This window comes from Nyctereutes procyonoides, unplaced genomic scaffold (genome assembly GCF_905146905.1).
Source record: "Nyctereutes procyonoides isolate TBG_1078 unplaced genomic scaffold, NYPRO_anot_genome, whole genome shotgun sequence".
NCBI lineage: Eukaryota > Metazoa > Chordata > Mammalia > Carnivora > Canidae > Nyctereutes > Nyctereutes procyonoides.
Window position 1 is genome coordinate 26,531,087 of NW_026575135.1, and position 14,983 is coordinate 26,546,069.

Sequence of the window (14,983 nt, forward strand, 5' to 3'; positions counted from 1 at the left end):
CTCTTCTTTTATGAGGTCATTCTGTCTACCTTCCTCTTAAAACTCAAACCTCCAGTAACTTACACACCACTGTAGGGTTCCATATTCCTTCCTATAGGTTTCTTCCCTGGTTCCTTCTCCCTAATGTTTCAATGATGCTATCTTTTAATTTGCACATATTTCTTGGATTGTTAGGCTTTTTCATGAGTTCAAGAAACATTTATATGCTACTGATTATCACATAGCCAGCACCAACCACCCTCCTTTGTCCCTATCTATATGCCCATTGCCCCCTCATACACTCAGAGTTTAGCTGGACCTGCAAACACGTGTGGCCATTTAGTGCATTTAACACCACAGAAAGTATAGGAAAATTGAAGTTGCAAAAAATAAAAAGTGGTCTTGAATGACACTGGGTAAATATTTTAACATTTGTAATTTTATAGAAACATGATTATGTGCATACACGTGTCATTCTCCTGTCCAGGAAGAGACATGTGGAAATGAAGGTTCCAGATACTTAAGCTTAATTTGCTTTATCATGTATCTTATCATGTATCTGCCCCTGCCTCTCCTTTTCCAGCCCGTAGTCCACTCTTCATTCATGATTTCCTGCTAAAATAAATATCTCTTTACTCTCAACAATTCAAATAATAGCCTGTAAATTATGAAGCATAGCAGACAAACCTTTAAATACTATATTTCAAATATTTTTCACCATTTTATCACAATTTAGATTCCCTCTCCACCCACCCCCACACACACATATACATACAAACATATCTAATTATTGAAACTAGGAGCTAGTTCATGATAAAGCTATGGCTTAGCCTCAATGGTAGTGGCTCCCACTGACTTCTGACAGCTGATTATGTCAATCTCTTCCTAACTCCATGTCCAATGACAGCATGATGGTAGCAGCAAACATTTAAAATCCAGGCCTATTTTTAGAGATCTGAGGCTGTTAAATATATGTCAGCATACCACTGCATAATCTCCTTTGAGAAAATATGTAAATTATGAAATTATTAGCATGTAAAGGGCAATACCAGTCACATGCAGCTCAAGCAAGGCATAATTTTCTTATAGCATATTAATATACACTTCCAGAGCACATCTTCAGGTGCAGTTTGATTCAACATTCTTTTGATATGACCAGGTTGGGAGTTCTTTTTGTTCACTTCCATTTTCAGGTTTCTGGATATTGGCCTTCTTACTAGACAGGCTCTCTCCTTTTGGTCTGAAGGTGATTGTCATAAGTTCTTGTTCATTTATTTCAAAGGGTAAAGAGAGCTCCATATAGGAATTATTTCTTGGGCTTCACTCAAGTTTGAATTCATCGAACTGAAGCCTACATTATTGAATCAATTGCTCTGGCCATGAGGTTGGGATTTGACAGATTAAGTTATATCTAAGTCCTATTGCCTACCACTAGGTTTAGTAGAGATCATCAAAAGAAAGACTTTACAAAAAAAAAAAAAAAAAAAAAGAAGGAAAGAAAGAAATAGAGAAAGACCTTTCATACAGAGGTGGTTTCCAAACGAATAAATCCAACTACACTGAATATAATATATTCATGTAGTTCCTACTCTAGTGAGAGAGGCAAGTAATAAAACATTCTTAAAAGTTAGAAACTGGGGATGCCTAGGTGGCTCAGTCAGTTGAGCGGCTGACTCTTGTTTTCATCTCAGATCATGATCTCAGGGGCCTGGGACAGAGCCCCACAATTCCACGCTCAGTGAGGGGTCTACTTGAAGATTCTCTCTCTTCCTTTCCCTATGTCCTTCCGCTTGCTCACATACTCTTTTCCCCTCTAAAATGAAAAAATAAATATTTTCTAAAAAAAAACATAAACTGTATACTAAGCAGAAAATTAAACACATTATTATACAGATGGCAATTCAGGTGAGACCTAAAAGAAAAAAATAAAATAAACCAATACTAACCATCTCAAAATCAAGAATATTCTAGAAGCCTTCATATAATGTATTATGTAATAGCCTTTTTAAAAAAGATTTTACTTATTTATTTATTCATGAGAGACACAGAAAGAGAGGCAGAGACATAGGCAGAGGAAGAAGCAGACTCCCTGTTGGGAGCCCAGTGTAGGACTTGACCCCATTACCCCTGGATCACTAACAGAGCCAAAGGCAGACCATTGAGCAACCAAGGTACCCCTGTAATAGCCTTTTAAGCTAGCTTTTTGGCAGGCATACAAGTCAGGTACAAGTAATTTATGGCACATGCATATAAAATGTGGAGCAGGCTTAGGTCAAAGTAAGTATTCTAAGATGTTGTTATCTGTGCTTCAATTCTAAAATATTGTTAATACTTTAGTGGAAGCAGCTTTAACATACTCATCATATATAATGTGAAAGAATTTTCTTGCCGATATTAAAATTCAATTAGACACTGCTACCCAGAAGGAAAAATCAATTAAAGTATATAATGTCATTTGAGTTATCTTAAATTGCCTAGGCCCCTACCCAGATTTGAGGTTAGGGAAGTGGCTCCAACATTCAGTTTTGTTAATCTATATTAGAATGAGGTGAAAAATGACAGAAAGAGTCAGATTCAAGGCACACATTGAGAAATCATTCCAAATTGTAATTTCATTGTGAGTTATAGATGTGATAAAATTCATTGTACAATTTTTAAAATGTCAAAGAGAGCTTAATAGCATTTTGGACCATCAGGTCAGTAAAAATTTCTTTTACAAAATAGACTCACACTCCCACATTTGTATTGTATGTTGCACATCATTTGAAGATGAATCTATTTAAATGCAAATGTACAGTCACAAAGCAGTGGAACTAAATTATATGCAAACAAAGCTAGTTGAAGAAATTGAGTAGTTAAGCATTTTTCAATCAAATTTAAAAGCAGATTTGTTTCTTTTCAAAAAACACTACTTAGTAAAGTTCAAACATGCCTTTTCCAGAATTGTTATTGAATTACTGTCCAATATGCCTATAGCAATATACCCATATTTTGAACAAGTTCTCTTGCATTTATCATGTTTTGTATTCCAGATTCATTCTGTAATAGTAAAACACTGTTCTGTTAAATCCTCTTTATTCGTATAATTTTTTTTTTAAAGGTACTAGGTAGTGGAAAGGAACTTGAGAAACTATTAGATATGCCATTTGGCATAAATAGATTTGACAATTTACAAAGAAGTGCATTGTTTTGCTCAATATGGCATATTGTATAGTAAATGAGATCAAAAATCATGTTTGTTAAAAAAAATAAGGCCAAGGTCAATATTTAGCATTAAGAGATAGGATATTGAGTGAAAAAAAAGTTTTAATATTACAAATAATTGAAATAGTTTATGCCATATTAAATGAATAAGAATTCTATTATTGTCTTTGAGCCAACAAAGTTAAGGAAGATATTTAATAAAGTCACAGTACTCTTAAAAAAATAATATTGGCCAATTAGGTAAATTTTAGCTGTCTTTGCAAGTATATGGTTTCACTCATATGTGGAATGTGTAAGAAGACCATAAGGGAAGGAGGGGAAACTGAATGGGGAAAAATTAGAGAGGAAGACAAATCATGAGAGACTCTTAACTCTAGGAAACAAACTGAGGGTTGCTGAAAGGGAGGTGGGTGAGGGCTGAGGTAACTGAGTAACAGGTGCTAAGGAGGCCACGTGTTGTAAGAGCACTGGGTGTTACACTATATGTTGGCAAATTGAGTTTAAATTAAAAAATTAACTGTCTTTGAATTAAAATATACAAATCTTTCTCAACTTGCAATGAGGTTACATTCCAGTAAACACATCTTAAGTTGGAGTGTCATTAAGTCAAAAATACACTGAACACACATGATTTACCAAATATCATAGTTTGGTATAGCCTACCTTAAAAGTGTTCAGAACACTTACATTAGCCTACAGTTGGGCAAAGTCATCTAACACAAAACCTATTTTCTAATAAAGTGTTGAATATCTCATGATTTATGGAATACTGTACTGAAAATAAAAAAATGCCGATCACTGCAAGAGAATATCAGACCACAAATCATTAGCCTGAGAAAATATGAAAATTCAAAATTCAAATTATGCACTTTGCATCTAGTAAAGTCAAAAAATCATAAGTCAAACCACTGTATGTGGGTGGCTTACTACATACATAAAAAGTTATGGAATAACTGAATGAAAAATTAATACTGATGGCAACTGATATTGTGAAATATGTGCAACTGAAAAATTTATAGGAGAATATTGCTTGTGAATACAATTTCTTTAATAGATGTAGACTATTCAAGCTAATAATTTCTCCTTGAATGAATTTGGCAGTTGCAGTCTTTCAAGGAATCTACCCATTGCATCTTAGAAGGTGGGGGCATACAGTTCTTTTAATGCTATGTAAATATACTTTTAATGCCTATGGAAACTTTTGTGATGTCCCCCCATTTATTCTGGATACTAGTAATCTGGGTTTTCTCTCTCTCTCTTTAATGCAATTTTCTTGATCTCTTCCAAATTACTAGCCTTTGGTTTCATTATTTTTTTATTGTCACTCTTTTTTCAGTGTTTCAATGTTTCTGCTCTTGTCTTTATTTCCCTTTTACTCTTCTTTTTTTTTTTTTAAAGACTTTATTTATTTATTTGACAGAGAAAACATAAGCATGGGGAGGAGCAGGCAGAGGGAGGAGAAGCAGGCTCCCTGCTGTGCAGGGAACCTGATATGGTCTCAGTCCCAGGACCCTGGGATTCTGACCAAAGCTGAAGACAAATGTTTAACTGACTGAACCACACGGTTGCCTCTATTTCCCTTTTTCTACTAGCTGTAGGTTTAGTTTGCTTTATTTTGTTTTGTTATTGTTGTTTTTAGTTTATTTAGGCAGAAGCTTAGATGATTCATTTGAAACTTTACCTACTGTTTAATAGAAGCATTTAATAGGTTATACTTCCCTCTAGTCACTGTTGAAGCTCCATCCTGTAAATATTGATATGTTACTCTCATTTAGTTAAATATAATTTCTCTTATTTAGCATGTGATTTCTTCTTTGGTCAACATACTATTCAAAAGCATGTTGCTGAATTTCCAAATATTTAGGAATTTTTAAAATCTCTTTCTGTCTGGGGATCCCTGGGTGGCTCAGCGATTTAGGCCTGCCTTCCGTCCAGGGCGTGATTCTAGAGTCCCAGGATCAAGTCCCATGTTGGGCTCCCTGCATGGAGCCTGGTTCTCCCTCTACCTGTGTCTCTCTCTTTCTCTCTCTCTCTGTGTCTCATGAATAAATAAATAAAATCTTTAACAAATAATAAAATACCTTTCTGTCATAGACATTTCCAATTTAATTAAATGTAGCCAAATGATATAATATGTTCATTTCAATTTTTTAAATTTATTGGAACTTCTACTATGGCTCAGAATATGGTCTATTTTGCCAGATTTCTTTGAGCATTTGAAAAAATTGTTTATTCTATTGTTTGGTGAACTATTTTTTTTTTAAAAGATTTCATTTACTTATTCATGAGAGACAGAGAGAGAGAGAGAGAGAGAGAGGCAGAGACACAGGCGGAGGGAGAAGCAGGCTCCATGCAGGGAGCCCAACCTGGGACTCGATCCCGGGTCTCCAAGATCACACCCTAGGCAGAAGGCGGCGCTAAACCGCTGAGCCCCCCGGGCTGCCCTGTTTGGTGAACTATTTAAAAATTTCTGGTCAAGATTGTTGATAAAGTTGTTAGAATTTTCTACACTTTATTTCTACTTTTTCCATCTATTACTGAAAGAGGCCTGTTAAAATATAACTCTGTAATTGATTTTTTCATTTCTCTTTAGATCTGTCCATTTTTACATAAGTGTTTTTTGAAGCTCACTTAGTAGTTTCATACTCATTTAGAATTTTTATTGGGGTATCCCTGGGTGGTTAAACGGTTTAGCGCTGCCTTCAGCCCAGGGCGTGATCCTGGAGTCCCGGGTCGAGTCCCACATCAGGCTCCCTGCATGGAGCCTGCTTCTCCCTCGCCCTCCCCCCGCCCTTTCTCTCTCTCTCTCATATGAATAAATAAATAAAATCTTTTTTTAAAAAAAATAATTTTTATTAACAGCAAATACTTGGGGGACAAAAAAGAAAAAGAAACCATACAGCTCGATACCCTTGACCTTAAGCAAAATACCCTAAACAAAATTTTAGCAAATTGAATTCAACAATTTATAAAAAGCCTAATACAAAATTACAAATTTGGATTTATCTTAGTGATGCAAGGTTAACCGGCAAAAATTAATATTGTTAACTATATTCTTAGAATAAACACACAAAAATATTATCCCAACATATAAAAAAGTATTGACAAAATTCAGTCTCCTTACAACGTTGAAGACTTTCAGCAAACCAGGAATAAAAGGGATATTTTAACCAGAAGGACAGCTGCAAAATATCTACTAATATTGTACTTAATGAGACACTGAAGATTTTATCCCACAATCTCAAAAGAAGCAAGGATTTCCACTCACCACTTTTATTCACTATTGTACTGGAGGTCTTAGATTTCTGTAATGCAAGGAAAAAACTTAAGAGGCATAGAAATTGAAAATGAAAAAGTCTTTATTTGCAATGGTTTTTTTCTCTATGTAGATTATCTTAAGGGATGTAACAAAGCTAGGAATAAATTAGAGTTTATAGTATTCAAGATAATTTTTTTATAAAGATATATCTTTTTTTTTAATTTTTATTTATTTATGATAGAGAGAGAGAGAGAGAGAGAGAGAGAGGCAGAGACACAGGCAGAGGGAGAAGCAGGCTCCATGCACCAGGAGCCCGACGTGGGATTCGATCCCGGGTCTCCAGGATCGTGCCCTGGGCCAAAGGCAGGCGCCAAACCGCTGCGCCACCCAGGGATCCCTCAAGATAATTTTTTTAAATATCCTTTTTTCCCCCAATAGTAATGAAAAACTAGGAATTGAAAGAATTGGTACCATTTATTAATATATGAAGTATTTGGGAATTATTTAATAACATATGGACAAATTGTACACTAAAACTATAATGACATTTAAATACAACATATTTATGAATCTGAAGATTCAATGTTATTCAGATGTCAATCCCTCACACATTAATTTAAGGGCTCAATACAATCCTCAACAAATCCTAGCTAGTATTTTTATTAAAATTAACAAGATAGTTCTAAAAGTTATGCAGAAATTCATATAGCCTGGACAATTTTTAAAAACAACAACAAAGAAAAACCCTTAAAGATATACTTTTCAATTTCAAGATTGACATTAAACCTATATTAAGATTGCGTGGTGTTGAAAGAATGGAAAAGAACAGTGGCTAGAAGTAGCTCCCAATGTATATAGTCAGTTAATTGTTAGCAAAGTGAAAAGGGAATTTAATAGATAAAGAATACTGTTTTCAATATATGGTGTTAGAAAAATTGGACATCTATACATAAAAATTAAACTTTGACATCATAAACCAATATTAACTTGAGATACAATATAATCCTAAATGTAAGAGCTAAAACCATAAAATTCCTAGAACGTAACATAGGAGAAAATACTTATAACATATATTAGACAATTTTTTTCAGGTGGGATGCACAAGAAATCAAGAAGTTTAAAAGAAAAAAAAACTTTTATTCTCTGGAAGACACTATAGAGAAAATAAACACAAAGGCAAGGCACAGACTATGAAAAAAATATTCAAAATACATATGTTTAATAAGGACCTTTTTTCCTACATATTTTAAAGAACTGTTATAACTTAATAGTAAGAAAACAGCTCTATAAAAATGGGCAAATGATTTGAATAGTGAATTCATAAGAAAAATAACTGGACCTCTCTTTTAGATAGCCAAAGAGTAGTTTCTTAGAAAGCTAGGTGTATACTTACTAAGGAAAACATAAATTCGCCTTATTTACCTTCTGATCCAACAATCCCATTCTTAGGAATTTACTCAAGTGAAATGAAAACATACATCCATGCAAAGATGTAAACTTTAATATTCAAGGTAACTTTATTCATAATAAATATCCATCAACTGATGAAAATATTAACATGTGTGGCACATCAACATTCAGTAATAAAAAGAAACAAATTGTCAATAAATACAATAATCACATAAGTATTATGGGAGAATGAAAGAAACCAGACACAAGAGACTGCATAATTCTAGAGAGTACGTAACTAAAATTACCAAAAGTAGATCAGAGGTTGACAGAGCACTGAGTTGGGAGAGAGGAAAATGTTCTATGCCATGATCACATGGTGGTTACTCAACTTATATGTCTCTCAGAACTTACTAAATGTTGCACTTAGCATTTTTAAAATAAAAAAATTATGGCAAAAAGTTCAAGTTGGCTTGGTCAATCAAATATAAGTAGTAGATTGGGACTATATAAAAATGTGTGTCCAAATGCTACCCTTTGGCTATTATTGGGGGTAGGAAGGAGGTGATTCTTCCTCTCCCATACTACAAAGATGTAGGAGTTTTTAATGAATAACAAGTATGAACATTAAACAATTTCACAACTGCTGGATCTCTCATGCTCTCAGGATCAAAGATAAGGACGTAGTATTTTCCAGTGACAAAAATAAAAGCCTTAGCCAATAGGCATATATGATAAGTATTGTTGAATACCTTTCTAACAGAGCCATGGTTTAGTTTAGATAGTCGTCTCTCTGGGAATTTGACCTTTTCCCAGTTCTGAGAAAATCATAAATAGCCTAATGCCTTGTGATAATCTTACTCCTCAGTTTCTAGGTTTGTCTTGCCATGTAACCCAGATATATCCCTTAAGACTGAGAGAAAAACCTGACTTAGGAGTAGGGAACTTCTGAATAATGGAGCCCTGTTCTTCAACAGGAGAAAATTATTTTCTAGCTTTCTGGGCATTGTTAGATTTGGATATTTTGCTTGGAAAAAATGTAGCCATCTGGCAAAGAGGCTTAAGACCATTGTAAGGATGGCAAGGTGATAAAATGGAAGAAAGATGGATTGTTGATAACATCATGGAGTCATTAAATCATTCTTGAAGCTGGAATACCTTGGGTTTATTGTTACATGAGACAACAAATTTATTTGTTGCAACAAATTTATTTTATGCCCTTCTGAAATGGACTTCTTATTATTGGTTGAATATAGCAACCTACCTTATATAGCACCAAAAATAACAATCAAAGGATGAACACAATTAAGATATTAATTTTCCTATAACATTTTCCACTTGACAAACCAATCTTGTATGCAATATATAGCTGACCCTCAAAATAAGTCTAAGTATTACTAATGTTATGAAAATTAAAGATGTTAATGAAGATGTTAAGGGTGACATCGTCTTGCTTAGGGTCCTGTGCAAAACAGAAAATTTAGGGTTTCAATGATCTAGTCTAGTGGTTTTTTCTAACAGTGGAAACACTATTGTAATAATTTTGGCTAAACATTGAATTTTTTTAAAAAGCTCATTCTCATTTATTATACATGATTAACAGATTTCAATATGTCTAGTTTGGGTATATTGTATTTGCTTTCTGTATCTAATATGACTGTGGTATAATATAAGCCTGCAAAACATACAAATCTGTAAATATGTAAAGACTGAAATATAGATTGAATCTTCCTTCAAAATAGCCACTTCAAGATTTCAGACACTCTTCTGTATTCTAATAGTACTTAAATTTTTTTGGTCTTCTTCCTTTGGAATTTTTATCAGTGCTAGTTTATAAGTCACAGATACACAAATCACTCATACTATCTCTTATTCACATGTCACCTTGATCAAAAATAGTATTTTTCACATATGATCTTTTATTTAATACACCATACCTGGTTATTGTCTCCTCAAGCCAAATCCATCCTCAGTGGATGAAAATTATCTATCAGTAATATTATTCTTAAGGAAACATTTGATAGACTCTATAGGCAATTTTAGCAGAAAAGCTTAAAAGTTTTTGGTCAAATCCAAAATTTGTTGATGTTTAATTATAAGTGAATAAATTGAATAGAGTTAAGCATTTTATAATTCTCCATATGATTAATAAAAATTTGTATCATAGGTCTTACATTGTAGCAGCCTTCATTGTGGCTAATCAGATTGGTCAGATGTGAAAATTTCACATTCATTCTATGTAGCTGATTTTAGTAATAGTTCATTTCTTTTATATACTATATTTGCTTATAGCCAGTGCAATTCACTTTAAAAAAAAACGCAGAAACATTATTTTTACCAGCAATTTCAGTAATTCTGAAATCAGAGTGACAAGACTAGGAATACCCAAACTATTTCATATGCCTTAGGAGGGTACTTTTATTCTTGGAGACCCAGTCTGATTTCTACCACATTCATGATACTTTCCTCATATGTAAATCTGACAGTGTAGTCTTTCTTTACTGTAACATCAGAGAAAAAAAAGTATATCATATCTTGGGATTCTGAGCCTAGAGACTTCTAAATGGGAAGTAGTCACAACAAATTCTGACCAGGAATTTGAAATTCTCATTTTGCCTATTAGAGTTTGGCTTACTGATTTCTTCTCCTAGCAAAGCAATGAATGTCCATTGCCATTCTTGACCTGTTTCTTACATTAAACTTGTTTTTACCCAATGGTCACTAATGTAAGTTTCTCATCATTTAAAGAATGGACCTACCATTTAAGATCCACTATAGAGGTACCTGGGTGGCTCAGTCGGTTAACCATCCGACTCTTAGTTTCACCTTATATCATGATCCCCGGGTCCTGGGGGTAGAACCCCACACTGAACTCTGTGCTCAGCCACAGGATCTGCTTGTCCCTCTCCCTTCCCTTCCACTACTCTTCTCTCTCTCGCTTTCTGAAATAAATAAATAAAATCTTTTTTTTTAAAGGATGCACTATAAATAGAATAAGGATTCCAATTATTGTCTGTGTCATCAAACTAAGACATTGTCAGAATCTTGGGACGCCTGGGTGGCTCAGTGGTACAGCATCTGCCTTTGGCTCAGGGCATGATCCCAGGGTTGAGGGATCGAGTCCTTCATCGGGCTTCCTGCATGGAGACTGCTTCTCCCCCTGCCGATGTCTCTGCCTGTCTCTCTCTCTCTCTCTGTGTCTCTCATGAATAAATAAATAAAATCTTAAAAAAAAAAAAAAGACATTGTTAGAATCTTATGACAGTTGAGTTACCAGGCATTTGGGAATGCATTTAACTCAACTCTCTTATTTACATATAAAAAAATCTAAAAGAGTATAAATGACTTGCTTATGGACTCCTAAATCATAATTTGAAATCAGGTTCCCAGATCCCTGGGTGGCTCAGCGGTTTAGCACTTGCCTTCTGCCCAGGGCGTGATCCTACAGTCCCTGGATCAAGTCCCACATTAGGCTCCCTGCATGGAGACTGCTTCTCCTCTGCCTCTCTCTCTGTGTGTCTGTCATGTAAAAATAAATAAGAATCTTTTTTAAAAAAATGAAATCAGGTTCCCATATTAATGTAATGGGAAAAACACAGATTTTTGAAGTCAAGAAAACATAGAATATGAAACCTGACCCTATGATTTAGCCACTGGAATGCAGATAAGCTCTTTCATTTCTCTAAGACTCTTCCCTCACTTATGAAGGAAATAATGGCATTATTGAAATATTGACAACCCTCATGATCTTTGTCACCATTAAATGAGCTATTGTATCAAAGAAGCCTAGAGTTCTGGGGAAAAAAATGAAATAATAGGTACTCAATAATTGCCTGTTTGTTTCTAATTGGTGTGTGTGTGTGTGTATGTAAGAGAGAGACAGAGAGAATTATGTTTAGTGAATAATACTATCCAACTTCTCCCATATGAAACATTCAGTAAGCACTGTCTTTGTTTAGTAAGTATTTGCTTGCCTGATGGAATATCTGGGATTCTTATCTAATTGACTTCTTATCTAATCGTGGCAACATACCTGTCAAATAATTAAGAAAGATAAGACATAGGCAAATTTCCCTATATTAGAAAGTCTATTTTATTACCATTTGAATTATAGAATTTTGCTGAACCTCTATAAAGTACATTCAATTTCACTTCCAAAGTTGATTGAATATCATTATCATCATTGAGAAAAAACAAACAATATGGATGACTGGATCTAGCCAAGAGATTATTATTTAATTGGTTTAAGAAAATTAAGAACTACCATTTGGATGGATTCTAAGGAACAATTATTGGTTTTACGACAGATGTTTCCAATAATTAGGGATTTTAAAAAAACATATCCCAAGAATGTATAACCATCTTAGAGATACCCTAGACCAATGTTATCAATACACCTTTGCCATGTAAAAATTCTGAGCACCAAAGAAATCTTTCAAAGGAACTTACTAAGAGAAACAATTTTCGGACTCACTCTGGCTACATTCTTAGAGATGTACCTTCTCCCAGCCATGCTGACTAGTATGTGTGATGTGCTCTAAAATTAGGTTTGTAATGCCTGTAGTCCTTCCTCATAATAAAACTGTCAACATGCATGTCAATTAATGCCAATTGAGATGTGAACACCTATTCACTAAGAACTGGACTGAAACCACCAACTAATTTCACATAGGCCATTGAACAGTAATGACTTTCCATCACTTACAACCTGAGCTACTTTCAAACTAGTGACCCAGAAATGAAAGGCTCTGTATCCCATTATCATTTCCCTGGAAAACATTGTTCCCTTCAGTTCACTTACTCCTAAACAGTTCTCAAATGCTTTATTGGCTTTAACAGGTTGTATTAGTGAGGCAGAAAAATCAGAATTTCATTAAAAATTGTTTTTAAAATCTTTAAGACCAATAGCCTAAATTTCTATGGATGATGATAGAAATGATGGAAAAGAACATCTACTCGGGCATACAGGAGACAGAAATACTGTCAACCTGTAATTCTTTCTAATATACACCAAATTCTTTGAATGAAATATCCATTTAAAATAACTAGCTAATATGATATTACTAAATATGAACAGTCAAATGGAGGTAATTCAGACCTGCTTCTAGTAATTATGCACATGTGTATTTATGTAAATATATAAATGTCTACATTTTTTAAATTTTTTTTCTTATACTAAGAACTTACAAAATTTAAATGTATGAATTTTATATTGTTAAATTTCCTATGGCTTCTTAGTGAAGATATAAATTTATGATGAATTCTATTCTCAGGAAAAGAAAAAAATTCCTAAGTTGCAGAGTATATTTGGAATTATTATACTACACTTGATTTCATAAAGTCTCCTGAGCAGTTATATTTAGATTTATCTTTAAGTTTATTTGAAAGATACAATAAGTTAAAAACCAACATGACAACAATAAATATGTCTGTGATTATGTGTTATGAGACTCTTTACTCCCCCATTAACTCTATGGCCAAAATTAATTGATTTTCATGGTTTTCTATTTTCCTAATAAGTCAATTGCCAAATCAATTAAATATCAAAATGATGATATATTTATCATGATTTATTGGGAAAATTCTGGGCTTTGATGTCATTGAAACTCCCAAATAGTTGTATTCATTCTATCAATTTTACATAAGAGGTGAATGTAGTGACTCAAAAATGGCAAGAAATAAAACTTTTTACTTGCCATCCCCAGGTTCTCATCTTGGTTACTTTGGAAGATACATGCTAGAGCTCCAAGCTTCACATCCTTACTCAAGAATATCCCAGCAGAGAGGGAGATGCGGCAAAAGATTTTAACCACATAAAAGTGTGGTTATGTTACAAAGGAAGAAGAAATGATGGCTTTTGGATAGGCAACTGTAGTATTCCCTTTTGCTCATAAAACTATTTTTCAAAAAAAAACCCCAAAAAACAACAAAAAAAAAATAAAACTATTTTTCTCTCCTTTCAATAGCATCAACAATTATAAATATGTTCATGTGATTGTCCAATTACTTTGTGTTTTCACCATAGATTCTTAGCTTCTACAGAAGCAAATGATCTATATTGAATCCTGTCTAAATGTCTTCAGTAGTTCAGCAAATATTGGCTGAATGAATGCATGCATGAATGAAATGTCTATAAAAATGTTGAAGCTTGTATTTTATTGATTTCTCACAACTTAAATGATGCCAACTTATGACAGATTAATATTTTTATGTGCATAAATAGATGTTATCTTCCCATTTTTTGCATTATACCTCCTTAGTTATATCTCATACTCATTTCTTCTCAAATATCAAACTGAATATTTTATAGTTTCTAACTAGAACAGTTATATCAACTATTTCCATTGCAGTATTATTATTATAATAGTTCCTGGTCTGGAGTAGCAGGAAGAGGAGGAATAAAGAGGTAGGTCAGTGTGACTTCAGTTCTAGTCTGATATCCAGGATTTGGTAGATGCTTAATTTTGCACATTCCAGTACACTTGATATTTAGTATTTCTTAAATTGTTTAGGTGAAGGCTTCTAATACTCTATTAATGCATTCATTGGTCCATCTCTATTAACTGAAAACTTGTAAGACAGAAAGGTGATTGTGTTAAAAATGGAAAGAATTATTTACCTCAATTCCAATTTTTTTTAATTATATATTATCAGAGTATCATCGTAGACCATGCTTTTCTTTGTAGGTTTTACTGTCATAATATGGCAATTCATCCTAGTAAAAAGCTATAACCAATCACATGCCTATAGTCAAACTTGCTTAATTAAAGCATTGGAATATCTAGATTCTGTGTCTTGTTATGAAAAAAAATAGCTTGCACTGACAAATGCTCTATCTTAAAACAACTAGAAAAGATAGATAAAATTTTAAAATATTTTACAAAAATCTGTTGAAAGCAGCAGGGAACTTCTAAGTCAAGATGTCAGATAAAAAGGATGCAGCACTCTTTGAAGTGTGGCCAGCATTCCATGTGCCACATTGCCCTTCAGTGAATTTGCTGGTTTCTTAAATAGCATAGGATAAGATGCTTAAAGATACAGAAGTGACTATGAAAAGGTAGAGAAAACAACAGGTATTTTATAATTCTATAGGGATTAGAAGGCAAAAATTGAAATAGGGATGTACTGTGTCGATGGGGGCTTGAGAAGCTG